We start from the raw sequence: 24,110 nt of genomic DNA on the forward strand, positions 1-24,110 counted from the left end.
CTTAGGAAATGCTTGCTGACCTGGACAATTTTAAAATGCCAATACCACACTTTTTCAGTAACACTTCTGGGTTGCCTACATCCCCTGATGATGGCCTGTGATTTGAGGTGACGATTTTTACATGTGGTCCCTCCCTTTCATCATTTTCAAAGCCCCACTGCCCAAGCCTCATTTCTTCCATGGCTGATTGGCTCTTCCAGCTCAAGGACCAAGACCAGGCTTTCCTGATGTTCCTTCCCTTCTCTGTGTGTCATTGGTAAGTCTGTGACAAGTGGGTCGGTGAGTTTGGTGCCCCTTGAAATGAGCCTAGAGACAAAGGAGATGAAGGAGTGACCGGAAGCCAGCAATGTCTGATGCCTGAGCACAAAAACAGACTCTCGTGCCTCACAGTTATTTCTACCAGGGTTGGGTTTTTTTTTTTTTTTTTAAGTCATTCAGAAAATAAAAAGTGAAAGAATAAAACAAAAGAGAAACTCAATTTTCCTCTCTCTTCCGCCCCAAACCACACTTAGGATAAAATGAGGTTTGAGCAAGTTAATCCTTATGAGGTAAGAAAAAATGATTAAATACATTAAAAAATCAATTGTACATTAAACACAAATCCAGGAACTGCAAAAAAACAAACACCACAGCTTTCAGCGAGGATGTATGAGCAAAGCACAATGAAGTCAGGAGGGGGGACTCCCACCTGATCTAACTAGCGAAGGCAGACAGAAAATGAAGGATACAAATGGGGGGAAGAGACATTCAGACAGAGGGAAACAGAGACAGAGGGGCCCTGAAACTTGATTTCACTAGAAATCAAGTTATTTACAGACAACAAAAAGGAAGGGATACATCTACAAGGAATAAAGCTCTGGAGAGTGTACTTGAGGCATTAGAAAATTCAAGGGAAATAACAATAATGACAATAATAATGACCATTATTATTAGTTGACCAACGGACGTTACAAACCACTTAGCCGGCCAAAGATCTGTCTTGCTTCCCTGGTTATTTCTCGTGCTCATTAACAATTCTATTAGCTGCCACTTTCCAAGCAGACAACTGTGGCACAGGAAGATTAAGGGATTATGAGGCTTTGAAGGAGAGGCTCTGAGAACCGGAATTAGAACTCAGTGCTCCAGGCCCTCAGATGAAAAGGTGCAGAAATGCCCAGTCAGCATTTCATTCCCATGGCTGAGAGACACTACCCGGCACCTCCAATAGCTGTGTCAGTAACTGAGAATTCTTGGCTAATCCCAAATAAATCCCACATGGTTGAAATGTCATGGCTAATTTGCTTCTCTGGTGTGCTGCGACCATTCTGCTCTAGCTACATCCACCCTCCTCCTTTCTGGCATCTGATAATCTGTGGGCTTCAGCCTCACACTGAAAGGGGCTGCGCATGGACAAGATGGCCTGGTTCTTGGGGAGGGAGCTACCCTCTGGCCAATATGTGCTGATGGACGGACTGGTAGGCCCAGCCTCCAGAATTTAGGCAGCTGGGAACAGCTTGGAGTGGGAAGAGCGCTGGATCGGGAGACAGCTGGGCCTGGGTCCGAATCCCGCCTCGGCTGGTCCTGGACCCCTCAGGTCCCCTCCATTCTGAGACGCAATCTCTTTTCTACAAAAAGAGGATAATGACAGGCTCCCACCCACCTCACAGGGCAGTTTGGGAGACTCTAATGGGGGGACATGGTTTCAGTTCAGCAGGTACACCAGAAGAACTCTCCCAATAGAACAATGGACTTGGTCAAATTGAATGAATGAGCTTATTCATTCATTAACAGACGAATGAATAAAGCATTTACTTAGAGTTTATGTGCAAATAGATACACACAGGAAAAGTGGACTGGCCCTGCTTTCAGGGAGCTCTCCCTCAAGTGAGGGAGTCAGGCCATATGGACAGTGTGGGTCATAGGTCAGATGAAAAGGCCCCATGGTCCCATGGGGACAATGGCAAGCAGATGGGCCTGTCCATGCCATTTCCACAGATAAAATCCTATTGGTTTCTGACAGGCCCAAGGATGCCTCCAGCAAGAAGCCCCAGCTCTGGCCTTCGGGAGCTGCAGCCTTGGCCCCTGCAGGAGCCACCGGAGGCTACATCTCCCTTGGAGCCCCACTTGGGCAAGGTGACTATGTGACACCAGGTAGTGACCAACGGCCAGAGGTTGTCCGAGGGCTCCCAGAGCCCCTTACCATCCCGCCGGTACCCACACAAGAACTCCAAGACAAAGGGACTATTATTATCTCTATTTTACAGATGAGGAAATGGGACTGCAGCGGGAAGTGACTTGTCTTGGATCACACTGCCAACGATCTGGGACAGGCTTTGGACCCTGGCACGCAATGCCCTGCCTGCCCACACAGAGCTACCCATCTGAGCGACTCCCACCACAGCCCCCCCCCCAGGGTGCCTCAGCTAGGAAGGTAACACAGAAGCTTTCCTCCCAGCTTCCAACAAGCATCAGGCCAGCTGCAAAAAGAAAACTCCTTGGTGGCTCAACATCTGAGAAAGAGGAAGAGTCAAGCAGTTTAATGCATGAATGCACTGATGGAAATGGGACAAAGAGGCAGAAATGGAGAGAGCTGGGCTTCCCCCCTTTTTGATCTGTTCGTTCTGGGCAGCCAGATGAGTCTCCGAAGATCTCCCCAGACTGCCTTAAGAGGCAGGGAGTGAAAACCTAGATTTCTCATTCTGCCACTCGGAGCCGAACTGCAGACAACTGCTGCCCCCTACAAGCAGTCACGCACATCACACCTTGCTGCACAGGCGCAAGATGAAAAGGTTCTATTATCTCACCTCCATCCCACAACCTGTCATTAGGGAAGTACAGGGAGTGCAGACGCCTCCTCCAAGCACACCGTCACCTGTGATAAATTAATAGGTGCCCTTTTCAACAGGCAAGATGCACACAAAGGGTTCCCAGCTTCCCGGGGAGGGCTCCCCTGGCAGCCGACCTGCCAATGAGCACTGAAATACCAGCTGGCACCTAAGCCCAAGCCAAAGAGAAAGGAGTGTGTGCGCTCCCGGGGATTATAACCTCTCCATTTGGATGAGAGCCTCTACAATGAAATCCACAAAACGAGATTACAGGTTGTCAATAGGCGTCACCCACTGTGGGGACTGAGAGAAGACCCTGGATGGAAGAGTAAACCAGCACCCCCACCCCGGCCTCCCCCACACCCGCTGGGGAAGGTCTCCCTGGCCAGCCCCCAGCGGCGAGGAGCCGACGGTAGCCCAGAACGCCACGCCGCGCACTGGGGGGGAGGCTCACTGCAGAGCACGAGGCCACCAAGCTGATCACGCCGCTTCCCCTGACAGCGCGGGCTGAGCCTGACTAACATCACACTGGGGGCCATGAGTTAGGCCCTCTCTGACTCAGGCTGTCAGGGAATGCCCCCAGAAAGATTTACTCAGAGAATCACTCAGTGTCGTCTGCATCTCGAGGCTGTTCCGACAAACGAAGGATGGCAGAGGAAAGATTTGTGGAGCAAAAAGCATAAATCTTAGTTATAACTACACACCATAAAAGAGAGAAGAGCTGGGAGGAGAGAGGGAAGGGCAGGGAAGACGCCCGCCTCAACGCTCCCCCATCTCCCTGAAGCTTTCCATGGCAAACAAGTCAGGCACAAGAAATCTGAGCAGCTCTCCCACTGGGGGGGCCACTCGGGGACTGAAGCGGCCACTTGAAATGCTCAGCCTTCTACCCAAAATTTCCATAAGGAAACATAAAATTCACTTAACACAATAGTGCACTTATACAGGACAATCTTTCTGAATAGGGTGAAGATCCATCTCAGACAAAAATAAAACTTTTCAGAAAGTCCCTCAGTCCTCCTCAAATGAGAATTTTCTGAATCATTTTCAAGTTCATGAGGGACGAGAGTCTAAGACAGGTGAAAAAGAGAAGGGAAAGACGGCAGTGAGGAGGCTGGGAGGGAAGCCAGGGTGCCCGAGAGAAGTTTGGGGGATCACGGTGTCAGTGATACATACTAAATGACCACTGCGTGCTAGGTACTGTGCCAAATGGTGACGATCCAAAGAAAGGCCAAGGACAGTCCCCGGCACCTAGGAGTTCCTAACCTGCTGAGGCCTAAAGCCCATAAACAATTATGTTCAAACAAGCTATTTACAGGGAAAATGGAAGCTGATTAACAGAAAAAAAAGCATCAGAATCACAAGAGTTTGGGAAAGGCTTCCCAGAGAAAGCGATCCTGTAGCTGGATTTTTCCTGCAGAAAGTGAGATTTCAGCTGGTCTTGGAGGAAGCCGGGAGGCAGAGATGAGGAGGGATAAGGAGGGATGAGGAGGGATGGGGAGGGAAGGCATTCCAGGAATTGGAGAAGCCAGAGAAAGTATCTGGAGTTGGGAGAAAAAGGGGCTCGTTTAAGTAACAGCCAAAGAGACTGATGTTCTTGGCCTGAGAGAGGGAGAGCAATGGAGAGCAGTATCAGAAGACTGGGAAGGAAGAGGGAGGCTAGATCAAAAAGAGCTATGGATGCCAAAAGGAGAGGTAATAGGGAGCCACAAGAATTGAGAGAGTAAGGGAGTGAGGAGGCCAGGGAGGGGAGGGAGAATCTCAGCCCTGCTAGTGGCTGCTGCAGTGACCCAGCTGTGAGGAGACAGGGGCTTGCCCAGGCGGCAGCAGGCTCCAAGAGCTCCCGCCTGGCTGTGGGGCCGGCCCTGCGGCCCCAAGTTCTGTGAGAAAGCCTCAGAAGGCAGAAGTGGCCGATGAGATCAGCCCTGGTCACAACCTGGGTATATCTCGGGGGGCAGGGGGAGGATGTGCAGATGGGAAGCAACAAAGCTTGACAAAGGGAGTCCTCCAACAAAGAGGAGGCGGTCAGACAGGCAGGCAGCAGGTACCTCCTAAGTACTTGTAACCCTCAGAAAGATGGAGGCAAAAGGCAGTGTTCTAAGCGATGGGGGGCCCCAGAGCTCTCCAGAAGGGAAGCAGCTGCAGTACTGGAGAGTGGGCAGAGATGGGGGGATGGACACAAAACACCTGGAGGGCCCACGAGTGTTTGCCCTAGGACCGGCCAGGAGGCCGGAGGCTTTGGACTGAAAAACAGGTGGCCGGATATCAGGGCTAAGAGGAATGGTCAGGCTGTGGAGGGCTGAGAGGGGAAAAGAGGCAACTGGAGCCACCAGAACATGGGTGTAAGGGGGGACTGACTACACCCCCAAGCGGAGGATGAGCTGGAGGGCCAAGGCCTGAAGTGAGGAGCCTGTGCAACAGTGAGGCTCCCTGTGAAAGAGAAGGGGAGAAACGCAGGATCTGAGAACAGAGGACACCAATTTAAAATAACTTCCAACATTTTAAGCCTTCAGAGGATCTCCATTTCCTCCAAGATCAAATATAAAATCCTCCCACTTCTCCCAGTTTACACTAATCCGGGCTGACCCTCATCTGTGACCCTAGCTGTCCACCTCTCTTCTCCAGGGCTGCCCCAAGGCCTGAAAGGCCATCCCCACTCCTGCAGGGGCCTTTGCTGGTCTCCACCACTGCCAATGCTTTCCTTCGGAGATGAGCTGTTCTCCAGGCATCTTGGAGCACGTGGGGCTGGCACACTGTCTTCCACTTAAGACAGATCTTCTGTCTGTCTTTCCATCCCCAGTGCTTAGCACCAGGCCTGGCATACAGATGGCACTTAATAAATGCTCACTGGCTGACTGATCATTATGTTTATTATGTGCTCCTTTTGTGAGCCCCTCGAGGCTAAAGACACAGAAGGCATTAAATAAATTCTTAGACAGCCTCTGGGAACATACCCACGAGGTGACGAAGGCTTTGGCCAGCAAACAAAGCATTCTGGACTTGGGAACCCCTAGAGCCTACTGAGGAGGGGGTGAGCTTTAGGAAAATCACTCTGTGGCTGAATGGAGGATAGACTGGAGAGGGGAGATGGAGGCAGGCCCCCGCAGCAGTGCAAAGGGGATGCACCAGGCTGGGTCAGTATCAGGAGACATCGGGGATATGTTTGGGCAACCATCATCTCGAAGTCTCAGAAATAAGAGCCTATTATGCTCCATCCTTCCACACCTGTTGCCCAAAGATGCTTTAATTTCCTTTTCACTGATGGTAAATTCTCCCTTTTCATTTTTGATACTGGCAATTTGGTTTTCTTTTTTCCTTTTTCTAATCAAAATAACTAAAGATTTATCTATTTTATAAGTTTGGGGGTTTTTTGTTGTTTTTTATTTTTCCCTGAGGCAATTGGGGTTAAGTGACTCGACCAGGGTCATACAATTAGGAAGTATTCCGTGTCAGCGGCCATATTGGAATTCAGGTCCTTCTGACTGCTGGTGAGCTATCCACTGTGCCACCTAGCTGCCCCTGTAGGGTTTTTGTTTTTTTTTTAATAAAATCAACTCTTAATTTTGAAGTTAAAGATTTACCTATATTTTCTTGTTTTTTTATAAAATCAACTCAAGTTTTGTCAATAGTTTTCTTTCAATTTTATTAATCTTTTAATTTAAGAATTTCAAATTTAGTATTTGTTTTAAAATTTTTTCCTACCATTTTTAGTTGCATGCCCAATTTATTGATCTCTTTATTTTATGAGGGGGACATGTCTACAGGATATCTAGTTAGAGATGTCCAAGAGAAATTGGATATAGGAAAATGGTGTCATCAGAGAGGTTAGGGCTAGATGAATAAATCGAAGAACCATCTGCATAGGAGGAGAACTGAATCCATGGGCATTCTTGAGAACCGGAAGAAGAGAAGAGGATATAGGAGAGAGACTGAGGAAATACCTGCAGATAATGGGCATGACCCAGAATAAGATCCAGGGAGGATGGAAATCTGTCAGGTCTGGGGGTGACGCTCCCCAGCAGCAGTGCTCAGTGGCTCTCGGGCAGGCCTCAGCACAGGGGAGAGGAAGGGAAGGCCTGGAGCACATGTTCAGGTAAAGGTCCAGGACTTGCATGCTGGGGCGTATGCGAAGAACACTCAGGCCTCCCACTGGCTGCTGCGTCCTTCCTGGTGTCCAGCCTGCTGGCCTTGCTTCGGGGGTGACTCAGAGAAGTCCCCTTGCTGTGGCAGTCAGGCTTCAAATCCTTGCAAAGGAGCTCAGGTAAGGTGAGAGGCAGAGGCCTGAAGAGACTCTCCCAACCCGTGGGCTACCTGTCCCATCTGCCTTCAGCCACTGCACTATTTGCTTTCTCCAGAACAGCAGCACCAGGTGAAGAAAAAGGTGATGGAACACCTGCTCCCTGCCACAAACTGCTCGTTGCCACGATTTCCTCATCTGTGAAATGGAGAGAAGCTCACAAGGCTGCTGGAGGGAGAGAGCGCCGGGAGTCTAGCTGTGGCCGTCCCACCCTGCCGGGTGCTAGGCTCAGAGGAAGTGACCAAGCGCTGTGCCGGCCTGCCCCCAGACCCGAGGAGAGAGACAGGACCCTTGCCCCTCACTGAAAGGTTTTCTTCAGGCCGAAACAGCCTGTGCCTCTGCTGTGGGGCTCATTCTGAGGAGGGCTGGGCTGCCGGGAGCCCCTCTCACCAGAGTCCTAGGGAGCTAAGAAAAAAGAACCATTTCTGCAGTATTCTGAGCCGACTTCCCACCAGAACAGGTAGACATCCACATTAGCTCACACATGAAAGTTCCCCCCCCAAACCCCGGGCCTGCTCAAGCCAGGCTCACCGCCCCCACATGCTCGAATACAACAAGCCCTTACAGCCACAGGGTTAAGAAATGCTGGCGGAGATTTTCATTTACAGAGGAATGAAAGACTGACCAGATTAGGCCATGTATTGTCAGGGGCCCCAAGCACTTCTGTACTCAAGCAAGACAAGAGCTCCGTTCAGTGCTCAGCACACAGCAGGTGCTTAATCAGTGTTTATCATCAGTCACAGAGGCCCAGAGTGGGGATCGCCTTTGGTCATGAATGCTGCCAGGAAAGAGCTCTCCACTCCCGGGTCTCAGTGCTCTGGAGAAGACGTCCATCTGGGGGCAGCAGGAAGAGGCCCACATGGGGGGCAGCTCGGTGGTGCAACTCAGCTGTGCTTTTTTTTGTTCCAAGAGAAGAGTCTATTGCAGGGAGAGGTAAGGGAAGGAGACACTGAGAATGACAGCAATAGAAAAACAATCAGTAAAACTAAAAAAGAAAATAAAGATGAAACCACCATTCTAATTTCACAAGAGGCAGAAAACTAAGATGCTGATAAGAGTCAATAGTGTTTGGGAGCAAGGAGAGGAGAGAGAAGGGTAAGCAGCAAGAGAAAGGGCGGGCACAAAGTCACAAAGCACTCCAAGGCTGCCCAGACAAGAAGTCTTCACTCCAGTCAGTCACGGAGAAGACCAAGGCTAAGCCCGGAAGCATTGCCCAAGAATAGAGCAGCAGCCTAGGGGCAGACAGAGGAAGGGCTGCTGGCACGGGCACCTTCCTCACTCCCTGGAGCTCCTGACAAGCCCTGCCACCGGCCACAAGTGGTTCACAGTCGGAGAGGCCCAGAGCCCAAGGGACCGCCCATGGCCACACAACTTGGGAGGATCAGAAGCACCCGAGGGTCCCTACTGACAGTGACTCAGGATCCTTTGCCACTTAGTCTGACTGTCCTAGGAACTAAGAGCAGGTCCTGCAATCCTGGGTCTGGGCAAGACCAGCCCCTCATTCCACATGGCTAGACCAATGTCCAGCACCTGGGAAGCTCTCTAGCTTCAGCCACGGCCGGGCAGGGAGCAGAACAAGGGGCTGTGTGGACTGGGGAGGGGGCTGTACGTGTGTGTGTGCACACATTTGTAAGTGCTCACACACCTGGGAGAAGAAGCTCTTGATGGGACGCCAACAGAAAACTCGGACCGGGGCTAGAAAGACAACAGAGTGCAGGGCACTGCACACACAGTACAATGCTTCACTCATGCAGGAAGAGCTCGGCTGAGGTGGAGACCAGGAGAAGAGCCATGAGCTGCCCTAACTTCAGCAAAAGGGTTTTATGCTCAGGCACTTGAGCCAGGTGACGGTTCTCGAGAGTTTGCAAAGGACAACCTGATGATGTACAACCTGCTCCCCAGGAATGGTTATGGCACCCTTGCAAGCCTGGCAAGTTAAGGGCGGTGGTCACCATGCCCTGTCACCTCTGCTGGGCCAGGCCGGCACTGAAGGTGACAAGCCCAGTTGGTCACAGCCACGGAGCCAGGGGCCGACATTCAGCCACCAGACCCGAGGAGCTGCTGCCCACCGCAAAGTTACAAGTTTTTTGATCCACAGAGGAAAAAGACAAGGCCAGTCCGCTGTCCAGCAACTACAGCTCCCGGCCCCAATAGCACACACCCAAACGCCCACACATCTCCACACAAAGTTTCTTACTCTCCAGTTATTTTTTGCAAAGTGACCAAAGCCCTTGCAAAATCAATCAGTAAGTACTTTTCCATCACCTACTATACCTTAGGGGCCTTCCCAGACATCCCACCCTAGAGCAGCTGCAGCTTCTGCATGAAGGTAGCTGCATGAGGGTCCCACATTCAAGGAAGACAAAGGGCTTTCTCCCTCAACAGAAAGCTCTACCCTCTTCTCCACTCCCCCAAATCCAACCCATTTCCAAGGTCCAGCCTTAACAACTCTTTCCACAAAGCCATTCCCAAGTCCTGCAAGACTGGGTGGCTCAGTGAAAAGAGCCCTGCCTCTGAGTCAGGAACCCCAAGTTCCAATCCTGCTTCTGTGACCCTGGGCAGACTGTTTCTAAATCCCAGTTCTGCCTTTCTGTCCCTGGGTTCCTTAGGATAAGAGAGCTACACTCTCTAGGCCTCAAGTTCTGCCCCTGTAAGATGTGGGGGCGGAACATGACCTTGGAGGTCCCCGAGGCACATTGGTCTGGTGGAATCCTACCATCCAGTCACTAGGCACCAGGCAAAGGGATGTGATTTCACTCAGGGAGCTCCCTAACTTGTCTGAATATGGGAGAGTGAGAACAAATGATTCTACAAAAATAACACTGAATTTGGGACCTGAAGTCCTGGGTTCAAATCCTTCCTCTCCCCTTGTAGGAGAGCAAGGTAGAACTCGAAGGACTTTGGAAGCCACATAGCCAAATGAGGAACCTGAGGCCTAGAGGAGGGAAAGAAAAGGTAATGGGGCCTAGTGCAAACAGCTGGGGCTTTCCATCCAGAAGCTCTAGGTTCAAATTCCACCTCAAATGCTCATTCATTATCTGTCTGCCTCAGGCAAATCACAAATTCCTTCAGTCTCAGTTTCCCCATCTGTAGTACCTACAAATTCAGGTTTTCCAGAACCAGCCCCAGGATTCTCTACATTACAACCCATTGCTTTCAGTTGGTTCCATATATACTTATGGATGCTGAAGATGAAAAGATTATTGTTTTTGGCTGAGGGATTCAAAGGTGGAAAGTCAGGCAGTCCTGCCCTTAGAGGATTTATAATCCAGTGCCTTGAGGCAAAGGAGGCCCTTATGGGGCTAAGAAACTTAAACACAAACATTTTTCCTTCCAGTTGGACACTTGAAGGAAACAGTACACAGTATAATCCTCCCCTGCCCCCCCAAAAAAGAACTACCCAATCCTGACCAGGAAATCCAAGGGAAAATCAGTGAGGCATTTTTCCCGGGCAGGCAGACCAACAGGTCCTGGACACAGGAGCACAGAATGCCAAGAAAAGCTACATCCAGGGCAAGAAGAGGCCCCCGATCCCTAAGGGACTAAACTTGATTTGGGCTCAGGTACAAAGGCCAACCAGCAGGCCTCACACTCTCTCCCCAGTTCCAGGGCAGACTGAGATGGGGATCTTTGCTATAAAAGCTGTACATCAAGCAAGGAGAAAGTCCGGCTCACCACCCGGGGCACAGCGAAGTCTCAATTCCAACTCAGTACACTATCTGAAGTCTTCAGAAGAAAAACCAAGGCACGAATGGCAGACCAAAAGAGTGACCGAACCCCTCAGCTGACAGTGTCTGAGTCAACTGCTGTCTACTAAAACTTAGGCCTACCAGCCTGCCACTCAAACCCAAAGCCAGGTTATGAAGTGGCAGCCGTCCGGGGGGGGGGGGGGGCAGAGGGACAATGATCAAAATTAATCCTGGATCAGACCATACTAGATGCCCTGAAAGCTGCCCCTGAGAGTCTGGAGTAATACAACACTCAGCAACCCAGGGAAGCATCAGTAGCTCCAGCCCAGACATTTATTCCGGAGGAATACAAAATCTGGCCTTGGCATCAAGCTCAAAGGCAGGAAATAGGATGGAAGAATTTAAGCAAAAAAATCTACCATGAAAAGCCAGGGTGGTGGTACCATATGGAGCCAGGGATGTTCCAGACACAAACCCAGAAGAAAAGAAAACGAAAGTCTGGGCACAATTAGAATTTCTGAAAGAGATAAGCAAGAATTAATTTGTTTGTTTTTTAAGTTTGAAATATTTTTGTATAAATGAAATAAGAGTGCTAGAGAGGAAAACTGGGAAGCTAATGAAAGCTACAGAAAAATAAATTGGAAAAGGAATTAACAAGTTGACAAGATACACAAAACTTCACCCAAGCAAAAAACCTTCTGAATATTAGAAAGGCCCAAACAGAAGCTTCACAACTTCATGAGACAACCAAAATGCTAAAGCAAAGTCAAAGGACTGAAAAGAATAAAAGAAAATGTGAGTTCTCTCATAGCAAATAAAATAGACTGGAAAAAAGATCAAGGGAAAAATTTAAGAATTATTAAACAACCTGAAAGAACAAAAAACCGAAGCTAGACATATTTCAAGAAATCATAAAACTCCTCAGATCTCTTGGAACAAGAGGGCAAAGTAAAAATAAAAAGAAATCACTGGTCACCCCCTGAAGAAACCCCAAAATGAAAACTTCTAGGAACATTACAGACAAAATTCAGAACTTTCAGGTCAAAAAAAAAAGAAAAAAGTGTGCTGCAAGTAACCAGACAGAAAGAACTCAAGTGGCAAGGAGCCAAAGTCAGTATTACAACAAGATTTAGCAGCCACATAAAAGGAACAAAGAGCATGGAATACAATATTCCAGAAAAAAAAAAAAGGATAGCTGACAAAGCAAAACTGAATATAATGGTACGGGGGGGGGGGGGGGGGGGGGGGGGGGAATGAAACAAAGAACTTACAAGTATTTCTGATAAAAAGACCAGAGCTAAGTAAAAATTATAAAGTATAAACACAAGATTCAAGAGCAACATAAAAAGGTAAACATAAATGAATACTCATAGGGACCAAACAAGGATAAACTGCTTATATCCTAATATGGAGAGATGATACATCTGTCTCAACCCTATAATCATCAGGAATTATAAAAATAGTCTAATTGGACAAAAGGCCTGGGAGTGGTTCTACTCTCTCTAGGATCTTCAAAGAAAAATGGAAAGGGATGGAAAAGGGGGGAGAGAGGAGGGGAGAGGCAAAATTATCTTACCAAATTAGGGTGCCTAAGTAGAAGTCTATGTAAACAAGGAAGAGGGGTGGGAGGATTAGCTGACATATGAACCTTATTCCCCTCTGAACTTTTCTAAGGAAGGAAGAATACACATAAACAGATGGGTTCAGAAATAATATCTCATTCAACCGGAGAATAGGAAGGAAAGGGAAGAAGGGAGAAAGGGGAATTAGTCCTATGCAAAATAACCCCTAAGAATGTACAAAAATATTTATAGCTTTTTTTGAGTGTCAAAGGACTGAAATATGAGGGGAGTGGCCATCATGCAGAGAATGGCAAGACAAATTCTTGCATATAAATGTGATGGAATACTACTTATGCTGTAAGAAATGATGAAAATGATGGTTTCAAAGGAACCTGGGAAAACTTATATGAACTGATGCAGAATGAAATGAGCAGAAGAGTGTACAGTACAAAACTGTAATGACAAACAATTCTGAAAGACTTTGGAACTCCAATAAACATATATCCTACCATAAGTGAAGAAGATAAAACATGCTACCTACTTCCTGATAGGTCAAAGGCTCAGAATGCATAAGACGTATTTTTTAACATGGCCAATGTGGAAATTTGTTTTATTGGACTATCTACCAATGTATGTGTGTGTACGTACATGGATATGTATGTGTGCATGGAATGAATTCATAAACACATATGTAATAGCAATTATATTTTCCTTTGTTTTTCAACGAGGTGGGGATAAAGTAGGGAAAAGGGCAGAAAGTGGACTTTCTGCTGACTGAAAAAAAGATAATTAAAAAAATAAATAAATAACAAGGACATGGCAAAGTTTCAAAAGAAAGGAATGAGAGACCGAGGAAGAAAGAGATCACATCCAGTAGGGAAGACTTCATGCAAGTACTAAGGTTTTGAAGACATAGCCAACAAACAGTCAGAAAAGTGTGAATAATTCATGCCAGGCACAAAGAAGTGGCTTACACCAATAAATGGAAGCAGAAGGGCTGAAGTTTCTAGTTCAATGAATCATCTGATCAATAAACAAATAATAAATGAGCCAGGCACTATGCTAGGCACTGACTACTAAGTATAAAAAATGGAATCATCTCCCACAGGTCTTCTGTACGCAATAAGATCACCCTGTTCAAGGAACATAACCCTTACCATTATCTTCAATCTCTCCACCTAGCAATTCTTTCTCAAGTCATCACCCATGCAACAGCTACATTCTCTGCCTGTTCTCTCTATCAACCCCTTGGTGACAGTTCAATTCGACACACTCTCTCTCTGCTCAAATACTGTTCCCTTGTCTTACTGTTGATCACACCGTACTAAACCCCAACCTTGATTTATTCTCATCACATCATCCTCTTTGTGCTGCTGAACAAAGCTGAAGAAAGTTAAAAAGCCATCCTGCCTGGGTCCACTACAGTGACGTTATGTAATCTCAACTGGCCCTCAATGAAACAAGGCAAAGCTTCTACTCTTCCACTTACCAGAGGGACAACTTTCCAAAAGTTCATTACTCCCCAAGGCTCTCACATTATCTTCCTCCCTCCCACTTTCAACCAAAAACCTCATAGCAGATTTTGCTGGAAAAAGAAAGGCTATTTTTACTGAGAGTTCCTCTTCTTCCCTCTTCCTCTTCATCCCACACCACTTAGACATCTTCCACCATTATATATCCTCCTTCACTTGTCTTTCATGAAGAGATGACTCTTCTCCTTACCAAGGTAAATGCATCTACAGATATGCTTGATGCCTTCGCATCCCATATTCTCTAACAGACTATCACTCCTTTCCATTTGCCCTAATGAGCAATCTCTAACCACTGGCTCCATAATTGGTACCTACAATCTCACTTGATCCGTCCATCTCTGCTAGCTCTCATCCTTCCCTTTCTCTAGTAAACTCGAGAAAGCCATCTACATTCACTGCTTCCACTCCTCCGCTCACTCCCTACTAAGTCTTCTGACCTCATCATTCAATTGCAACTGCTCTCTCCAAAGTCACCCCTGATCTCTTACTAGACAAATCTAATGACTTTTTGTCAGTCCTCATCTTTTTTGATACTTCACTTCCTGATCACTCTCTCTCTTCTGGCTACCTTCTCCTCTCTAGTTTTTTCCTCTTTCTTAAGACCACATTGTTCTTTGTAATTTTACAACATTCACTTTTGTGGTTGTTCCTTCATTGTGACCATTATGCAGGTTGTCTCCCCACCTGTCTGACCACCCCATTAGTCTCCTGTGCTGGACCTTCATTCAGACCATTCCCAGTATCCACAGGTTTCCACAGGTTATGTCCTAGGTTCTTAGTGATCTCATCAGCTCTTATGTTCAGTGATCATCTCTATGCATATGCATGGTTGTGTGCGCACATGTGCGTGTGTATGTGTGTGTGTATCTGTAAACACATCCACATAAAACCTCTCCTGAGCCCCAGTCTCACCAACTACTTCTTACATATCTCAAACCTGATGTTCCATAAGCATTTCAAAGTCAATTAGGTTCAAGACTAAACTCATTATCTTTCCTCCAAGCCTTCCCTTCTTATACTTCCTTATTAGTGTCAAGGGGATCAAATTATTATCCAAAATCACAATTTCAATGTAATCCTCAATTTCTCTCTCATATCCCACATATCCGATCCGCTACCAAAACTTCTCATTTCTACCTTCCCAACATCTCTGTCCATGACCCAGTCACCACCCTGATAAAAGACTTCACGGCCTCATTCCTAGATTACCATAATAGCCCGCTGGTGGGTCTGCCTTCTTCCAAGTCTCCCCACTACAACCCACCCTCCATTCAGCCACTCATGTGATTTCCTAAACTGTGTCACCCTCCCACTTAGTTAAACTCCAGTGGTTAGTCACGGGTAGGGGAATTGTAGGAAGACAGGTAGAGTGGTGCATTGTGGATGGAGCTATGAACCAGTAAAACCAATTTAGAAAGAAATTTAGAATTAGGCAAATAAAGTAACTAAAATGTCAATACCATTTAACTCAGAGATTTCACTAAGTACATGCACCAAGGAGATCGCTAACATTAGAAAGTCCCCCAATACACCGAAGTAATTATGGCAGCACTTTTTGTGGCAGCAAAGAACTGGAAACAAAGTAGATGCCCAAAAACTGGAGGATGGTGAAACAAATGTGGTACATAAAAGTAATGCAATATGATTGTATAAGAAATGATATGTGTGACACATGCCTAGAAGCACGAACAGATCAACATAAACTGATACAGAGGGAACTAAGCAGAGCCAAGGAAGACAACCTGCATAATGATCACAATGAAGGAACAACCACAAAAGTGAATGCTGCAAAATTACAAAGAACAATGTGTTCTCAAGAAAGAGGGAAAAAAAAGGGATCCCTTCTCCTCCAACTACTTTGCAGGAGAGAAAGAGAGAGAAGAAAATTAAGAGAGAAAAGGAGGAAGGGAGAGAGGATTTATTAAGCACTTGTTATATACAAGGAATTGTACTAAGTACTTTACAAATATTATCACAAAACCACTCTGGGAGGTAGTTGCTATCATGATCCCCATTTTACAGCTGAGGTAACTGAGGCTTAAGTGAGATTAAGGGGCTTGCCCAAGGTCACAAAAGCTGGTATGAGTCTAGATTTGAACACTGCTCTTTGATCCCCATTTTACAGATGAGGTAACTGAGGCTTAAGTGAGATTAAGGGGCTTGCCCAAGGTCACAAAGCTGGTATGAGTCTAGATTTGAACACTGCTCTTTGATCCCCATTTTACAGATGAGGTAACTGAGGCTTAAGTGAGATTAAGGGGCTTGCCCAAGGTCACAAAGCTGGTATGAGTCTAGATTTGAACACTGCTCTTTGATCCCCATTTTACAGATGAGGTAACTGAGGCTTAAGTGAGATTAAGGGGCTTGCCCAAGGTCACAAAGCTGGTATGAGTCTAGATTTGAACACTGCTCTTTGATCCCCATTTTACAGATGAGGTAACTGAGGCTTAAGTGAGATTAAGGGGCTTGCCCAAGGTCACAAAGCTGGTATGAGTCTAGATTTGAACACTGCTCTTCCTGAGCCCAGACTCATCATTCCATCCACTCGCCCAGCTAATGGCCTATTCGTAAGTATAAAACACTGCATGCATTTCCAGAGCAGTCATACTAATTTTCCCCTCTTCTTCCTTTTTCCTTCTTTAAAAAATTGTTCTTTGTTAGATGAAGTGGCTCCCTGGGAGGGGGAGAGGAAATGGAAAAATGTAAATGATATAAAAACTAAAGAAATTAATTTTTTAGAAGAAGCTTTCAATTTAAAAAACAACAAACTCTAGGGACTCCCTATTTCCTCCAGGATCCAATAAGAACTTCTCTGTTTGGCTTTAAAGGCCCTTCCCACCCTGGCCCTCTGGTGCCTTTCCCACTTTGCTCCATAGCCCAGAGACCCTGGCCTCCTGGCAGTTCCTCACAGGTGACCCCTGCTGGCCGCCTTCTCCTGGCTGCCCCTAGGCCTGGAATACCATCTCTCCTTCTCTCCCCTGCACCTTTCCTGGTCTCCACCACTGCTGGTGCAAGTTGGTTCCTTCAGAGATGTTCTCCTGGCTGTTTGCATGCTGTCTCCCATCTCAGAGCGGGCACTCCTGGAGGGCAGACTGTGCTTCTGTCCATGTTGGTATCTTAACACAACATAAGTGCTGAATAAATGCTTGTTCATTGGCATAAGGCATCATCCTCACTAGAGTAGGGCCTGGCTCAGCTCTCCCTGGACCTCCAAAGCCTGGCACCCTGCAGGGCCCTGCTCCCTTAGCAGCCCCTCAGCACGATCTACTTTGCCAGCTGCCACATGGGCCTCCCACACAGCTCCAGCCCTCTCCTAGCTGCTTCTTGCATCCCCTGCTCCCCACCAGCTCTCAAGTCTTAGCTCTCCCTGGGCAGTCTGCCATCCCAGCCCACTGGCCTCTCTGCCTAGCAACTGCCCCTTGGAATCCCTGGGCTCCAGAAGGCAGCATCCCGAGAGGTAGCAGCAGCTCACAGAGGGCTAGCCAACACTGCCGGTGCCCTCATTTAATCAGGCTTCTGCAAATGCTGGGCCAAAAGCAATAAGGACATGACTGAGAGACTGTGGGAGTTTAATATAAAAAAATTAATAATAAAAAAAAGGGGGGAAGAAGAAAGGGTCCACCTTTTAATAGGGCCCTAATTACCCAACTCACAGGATCAGCCGCAATGAGATGGGAGTTTATTTCAGGGGTTTTTTTAATTATTGTTTTTTTTTTTATATATATATAAATTGCTGCTATGTGTTTTCTTTCCTCTGAGCAATTATGCAGTAAGTATGTAAAGAGGGGAAAAAAAATATTAATTAAATATAAGGTAATTGTGGAGTTGGCCTGGAGAGAGTGAGTCTGAACTCTGGACGATCACAGACTACTAGGGTTTGAAGGCTGCTCAGAGCCTCCCGGAAAAGAAAGAAATAAAAATAAAATCAAACCCTGGGCAGATGCCGAGAGCAGCAAGAAAAGAGCCGTGAAAGGAAAGCAGGAGAAGAGCAAAGACGCAGAGAGAGGCTGCGTCCTCAGGAGCATGGGCAGCTTCTCTCAACACAAGGCACGGCCTGGGAGAGAAGGTCTGAGCAGAGGGGGCTCAGCCCGTCCCCAGAGAGGAGCCCCCTGGAGAGGAGCACCCGGCGCTACCCAGCCTCTGCCACCGGCCATCCTTAGTGCACTCAACGATTTGTACATTCTGGGAACCCCTCGTGGGCCACTAGTGTTGGCAGTCTTTCTTGGCATCCCAGGCAGGGCCCAGCCCCAGCTCGCCAACATCCTGCGGCAAATCCTTCCCTTCTGCCTTTGGACTCCTCTGAGAAGCCACTGCTTGTTGGGTTCCAGGTGGCTCCAAGGACCCCTCCAGGGCTCAGACAATTGCTGGGGATCTCTCCTCACACAGAACTGCCGTCTGCCTCCAGGCAAATTCCTCCCATCCTTCCCAGAGCCAAGCAGAACAAGGCAAAGGCTTTATTCCTGACAGCCTTCTTCAGACCTGCCCTCCTAACACAAGCAGGCAAAACTTCCCTGCTTCCTTCCCCCAGTCCTCATGTGGAACAGCTTCCAGGTCTCCATTATCCAATTAGCCTCTTGTGTGCATGCTCCAGATTGCCAATGGCCTGCCTAAAACCAGGCCAGACACTGGCAGGGCTGCCCCACAGTGGACCACCTGAGGCAGCAGTCACCGGTTAGGCTGCCATGTTGGCTCCCGCTGATTCTTCTCCCAAGCCACTCCCTCATCCAGGTCAGGATCCCAGCTCGGCAGGTACCTGAGAAGCGATCTAGTCCAAGCCAGACAGGCCCGACAAACGCCCAGTGGCCCTTCTTGGAAAGTGTTGGTACCTCTCCATTCGTCTCACTCCACTCAGGGACAGTGGCAAAGCTCACAGAGGCTTTTCTCTGCCCGAACCTTCAGCACTAGCTCCTTTGCCCCACGGACAACATCCCTGCTCCCAGCTCTGCAGAACAAGCTTCAGCCCTTCCTCCACAACAGCCTGATTCTCATCTCTTCTCTAGGTTAGACATCTCTGGTATCTTTGGCGTGGCTTCCGTGGCACAATCTGAAAGTCTTGTTCAGGTGCCAGGCTCCCAAGGGAGCACAACACTTTAGATCCAGTGTGACAAAGGTGCAACACAACAGAACCACCCCTCGGACACCGAGCCTTTCTAAGCTCAGTTAGAGACTGCCCAAGTTTGGGGAAAGCCATATGACACTGCAGGCTCATGGAACAGGTAGTTCCCAGATGAAATCTGTCTCTAAGTATACTTCTCCACCTCACATTAATAAACATTAGACTAAGCATTTCTCCCCAGCAAATTTTACCTTCTTAGATCTGTCTCTTAGATCTGTCTCAACATTACAGCCCATGGAGATCTTTTTGGGTCTTGCCTCCACTCATCCACCACCATAGTAGCTGACCACACATGCCTTTTTCTAATCATTCATACAAATCTTAAGTATCATGGCCAAGGACAGACCTTGGGGGTACTCCATTACAAACTTCCTTCTTTTCTCAAGTAACAGCTCTAGGTAAACTAACCTGGTAAGACCTGTTCCAGACAGTCACCCTGCTCTTGGGGCTCACTCTCCCACAAATTTTGCCAGTAACTAAAGCCAGGCTCACTGGTAGCTAACTAGGCCACAGTGTCAGAATGCTTTGCTTTTTTAAAGATCAGGCCATGTGTCCATCTCCAATTCTGGGTCACCGCTTCCATTTACCAATCTTCAAAATCACTGACGAGGGTTTAGCAATCCCATATTCCAGTTCTTTCGGTAGCCAGGAATGAATTTCACTGAATCCAGGTGACTCAAGAGTCATAAAAGACAACCAGCAAGCAGCTCTTACTAGCTCCCCTTACTTTTCAGCTATCCTTTCCCTATTAATCACTTCTCCTTAGCAGAGAAAACAGAAGCCAAGTACGAACTGAGCACTTCTGCCTCCTCTCCATTGTCCATGACCATCATCCTCAAGTAGCACTCCTGCAGCAGGCCAGGTCTCCAAACTGATAAAGCTAAAAAAGAAGAAAACGATTTTCATTATCCTTCTCTTTGCTCACGAGTCTCAGTCCAGGGAGCTCCAATGCTACTTTTACAATACCATACCATGTTTTATACTCACCCTCTATTACTTGCTTTCTTCTTAGCATGGCTTCTTAAAATCTGAACCAGTTAAGAGAATTTCATATGCATCCACATAAAGCTCCTCAGGCATCTCTTTTTCCTCCTCATCACTTGTCTTCAGAATTTTATTCCTGAGTGTTTTCTTCCTGGAATGGCTTTCTGGACAGAAGTTTATAGCATGGATTCCTTTGAAATGTGTCCTATTAAAATTCAGGGTGCACACTAAACTATGTCTAGCTTTTCTCTCTTCTCTTTCATGATTTCTAAGATGGAAGGTTCACTTCTCAAGATTCCCGTCATTTCCACAGCAACAATAAGATCTTCTAATACGTCTGATGAGAATCAGATCCAAGACAGGATTTTCCCTTGTTGGTTCCACTAACTCAGAAAAGATGAACTTATGATTAAGGAAAGTCAAGAAATCATTAGTTACTTGGCAGAAAAAGGATGCCAGCAAACTAAAGTTCCCATCACCACTCTGTCTGGCCTCTATGCCAGGCCTCTGATCCAAACTCATTTCTTCCAGGTAGGTGCGTTTATAATACTCCAATGAGAGAACCACAGTTGTGTTTCTGTCTTCAGTGATCTTTACTCACATAGGATGTACCATGCTTCCTTGCTCCGATGCCTGGATTTCCCTCCTTATATAGACACCATAACGTTTTTATTCCAGGATTCATATCCCTCCCACAAAGACCTATCCTGCTTCTTTTGTCATCCCCCAGTCACGTTCCATGTCCCTTCTTACCCAGTTTCAATCATACCTATGAGATTAAGCCTATCTTCTTCATTTTAACATCTCTAGCCCTTCCAGCTAGCCACCCATATTTTGTGAATGCCTGTATAAGCATCTGGAACAGCAGATTTTATTACTAGTTATTTTCTTGGATTTTTGCCTCCTACGAACTGCAGACTCTATTTACAGTCATTCTTCCTATAATGATAACTATTCTCCATAACAATATCTACCTTAGTTAATAAATCCAGAAGCACTTTGCTCTTCCCCCTTTGATTAGATTTATAAGGCTGTAGGCGAAGAATTCTGACCACCTTCTGTCAGGTGCCAGGAAGCTGTCATGCTTAATATTTTAAAGCATAGTCCAGGAACACTAATTCAATTTTCTGAGATCATCTTGTTAATCAGCTCTTTTCTTCCCAAATCTGACTCTGTTGTCTGAAGCCCTGGTTATCATGAAAGCACCACCCAGGCCTTCATGTTCCAGACTTCTGTCTCCAACGATGCTTTCTAGATTGCTTTGGTTGGTACTCTTTGTGTCCACAGAAAATGAGTAGAAGTGCGAAAGAATGATTTACCTTGAGAAGCTTTGAGAGGTTTTCTGTCATGTCCTGGATACGTGTCCCGCACAAGACAAGTTTTAGAGAATTGTTAATAGCTCAACAAGGAGCTAAGTAGGTCCCTGAGTGTAGGTGAAGAATCTCTCCCATATAGTGCCCAGGCACCCACAGCCAAATCCTCCCTTCTGGAAGAGCCTCCCTGATCCTTGGCTTTAGGAGTTCATTCATTCCCCTCTTCTCCTTCTCTTTTCGTGTGTCTCACACTTCAGTCTTTTACCGTCTTGACCCAGGTCACAATTGCCTCTATTTCTCTTTTCCCTCTATATTTTCAAGTTCAGGTCCTTCATTGCACAAAGGATGTTTCCTTCTCCTTGAGAGCTCATGTGAGGTAAGACCAGAAAAATCAGCTTGTGCTGCACAGAAACAGAACCAGAACTATCCCATACTCCTTGCTGGTCACTGCAATGTTTCCCTGCTCTCCAATCTTTCTTCTCGTGAGATCCTCAGTCTTCAGTCCTCGTTATTCGGTCTATCAGTTCCCTGGGAGGACTGCTGCAGCAAAGCGCCGTGAGCATCTCCACCAGTTCAGCAATCATGCTTTCAATCTGATGAGCACTTTTGACAAACATACCCACCTCCTGCTACTTCCCTTCTTAAGCTCTTACTCTATTTACCAACTGTCTTAAGTTTTTCTTCTTCCACTGCGCAAGTCCTCCTTTCCCTCTTCTCCTCCTCCAGTTCAACACCTTCAAGCCCTTCAAAATGTTTGTGGCCTCACATTCAAGCCTAGACTTCCAAGAACCTTCCAAATCCCTTCCACAATTGCTTTTTTCTCTGCTAAGTCCTTCTCTTGATCCTTCTTCCAAGGAGAGAGGGCCTTGTTCACATGAACTGTGCTCTAGTCATCCCAGAGCAAAGGAGTTTGTTTGTTTAATCCCAGTGAATCTCTTTGGTTGGACTTGGTCCATCCTTCTGTTCCACCAGAATCTTCTCGCCTTCCCACTGTTAGTTATCCTGGTCTGCTCCAAGTTGTCTGCAAATCTGCTGTTTGTTATCCTATGCCTTCATCCAAATCAGGGATAAATCTGTTGAGCAGAAACGTTTGGAGCTATCCGCTTTCCCAAAAGAACAATTCCAACAGCACCTTGTGGTGAATGTCCTCAGTGCCCTTCTCATGTCCTACAGGTAATCAGAGGGCAGCCTGGTATAGTAGATTCATGTCCCACCACTAGGGAACTCCTCTCAATCTCAAGTTCCCCATCTCTAAAAAGAAGATAACAGGGGGCCACTAGGTGGCGTAGTAGATAGAACACCAGCCCTTAAGTCAGGAGGACCCAAGCTCACTTAACACTTCCTAGCTGTGTGACCTGGGGCAAGTCACTTAATCCCAATTGCCTCAGCAAAAAAAAAAAAAAAAAAAAAGAGGAAGATAATCCTTGCATCCCCTACATCATGGGACAGCTGGCAGGGCAGCATGAGGTCAATGTCAAAGTCTATAAAGTTCTAGACAAATGTAGATGTTCATTCCCATCCTCTGGGCCCCTGACTAAGTTCTAAGCTCTGTTACAGCAGAGAGTGGGATCCCGACTCCCTTTACTCCCAAAGGATGCCCCGTCCCAGGAAGCACAGAGGCGCAAGGGCTGCTCTTGGAGTCAGGAAGACCAAAGGCCTCGTCTCCAACACACGCAGGCTTTGTGACCTGGACAAGTCCCGGAAGCTCTCGCTGCCCCAGCAGCTCTAAGACTTTCAGCACAGCACAAGTTGCTCATTTGCACAAGTGGAGGAAGCTTCTGTCCCAGGAGCTCCTCACTTTGAAGACATCACAGATCCAAATAAAAAACCAAAAGCTCAAGAAGCTAATAAAAGAAGGTAAGCTGCGTGCAGGTTTGCCCAGCACCATCCATGGAAGTTGGGGCGGATCCTGTGGACAAATACCAGGGCTCCTAAAGCAGTCTCCCCCTCTCAAGGAGGGCCTTGGACACCAGGACCATCCCAGCAGACGGGATGGGGGTCTGTGTGGAAGCTGCTGAGGGCCAGGGTAGGCCGGGCCTATACCACCTTCTCAGGACAGGCCATGGAGTCCATGCTGTATACCCCGAGCAGGAAGGCGCCCCACAGAGTGAGCCCTTCCACCTTTTCCTGGAACATAACTGATCCTCTGAGAGCGTTTGGTTAAGGAGAGTACAGATTTACAAAGGCCATGGTCCCAGTCCTCATGGATTCTACAGTTACCTCTGAATATAGACTGAGATCATAAACAAAAATCCCCACGTTCATTACAGAGGTACAAACAAGTGCTGAGTGAAGTCTGAGGGGAAGATCATTGCCAGCGGGGATCAAGGAAGGCTTTGCAGGAGGACTGGCATCCAGGACGCACTCTCCAGGAGCGAGCGAAAGGAGGGCGCTATCTCGGGCAGAGGGAGCGGAGGAAGGAGACTAGGAAGTGGCCGGAGAGAATGCGGAAGGGGGTGGGCACCTTCCCAAAGGGCTCCCCACTCCCACCCTACCCCCTCAATTGCCTACTACAGACAAAGTAATGCAGGAGGTCCCGGGGATGCAGAAGTAACAGAGTCCGTCCCCGCCCCCCGGGAGCTTGCGGTCAGAGAGGGGAGTGCAGAGCACACGTAGTACGACAGCCAGACAATTAAGTGCACAGGGATGAAGGGGACCACGAGCAGCCAGCATCTCGACTGCACGAAGCCCACCATACTTGCATGAACTGAGGAAAGAGCCTGGTCTTCCCCAGCCTGGAGAGAAGCCTACAGATGGCCTGGTGAAAATGCCCAGGGAACAGAAGAGTGGCACCTGGGCCTGACAGGAGAGCAGCC

General features: G+C 47.4%; 1 protein-coding gene across 1 annotated transcript in view; it reads right to left on the reverse strand.

Annotated features, from left to right (window-relative positions):
• PEX14 (peroxisomal biogenesis factor 14) overlaps positions 1-24,110 on the reverse strand; it is a 147,302-nt gene that overhangs the window by 109,791 nt on the left and 13,401 nt on the right. The gene's annotated exons all lie outside the window — the stretch shown is intronic.

The sequence above is a fragment of the Sminthopsis crassicaudata genome, chromosome 3 (genome assembly GCF_048593235.1).
Source record: "Sminthopsis crassicaudata isolate SCR6 chromosome 3, ASM4859323v1, whole genome shotgun sequence".
Lineage (NCBI taxonomy): Eukaryota > Metazoa > Chordata > Mammalia > Dasyuromorphia > Dasyuridae > Sminthopsis > Sminthopsis crassicaudata.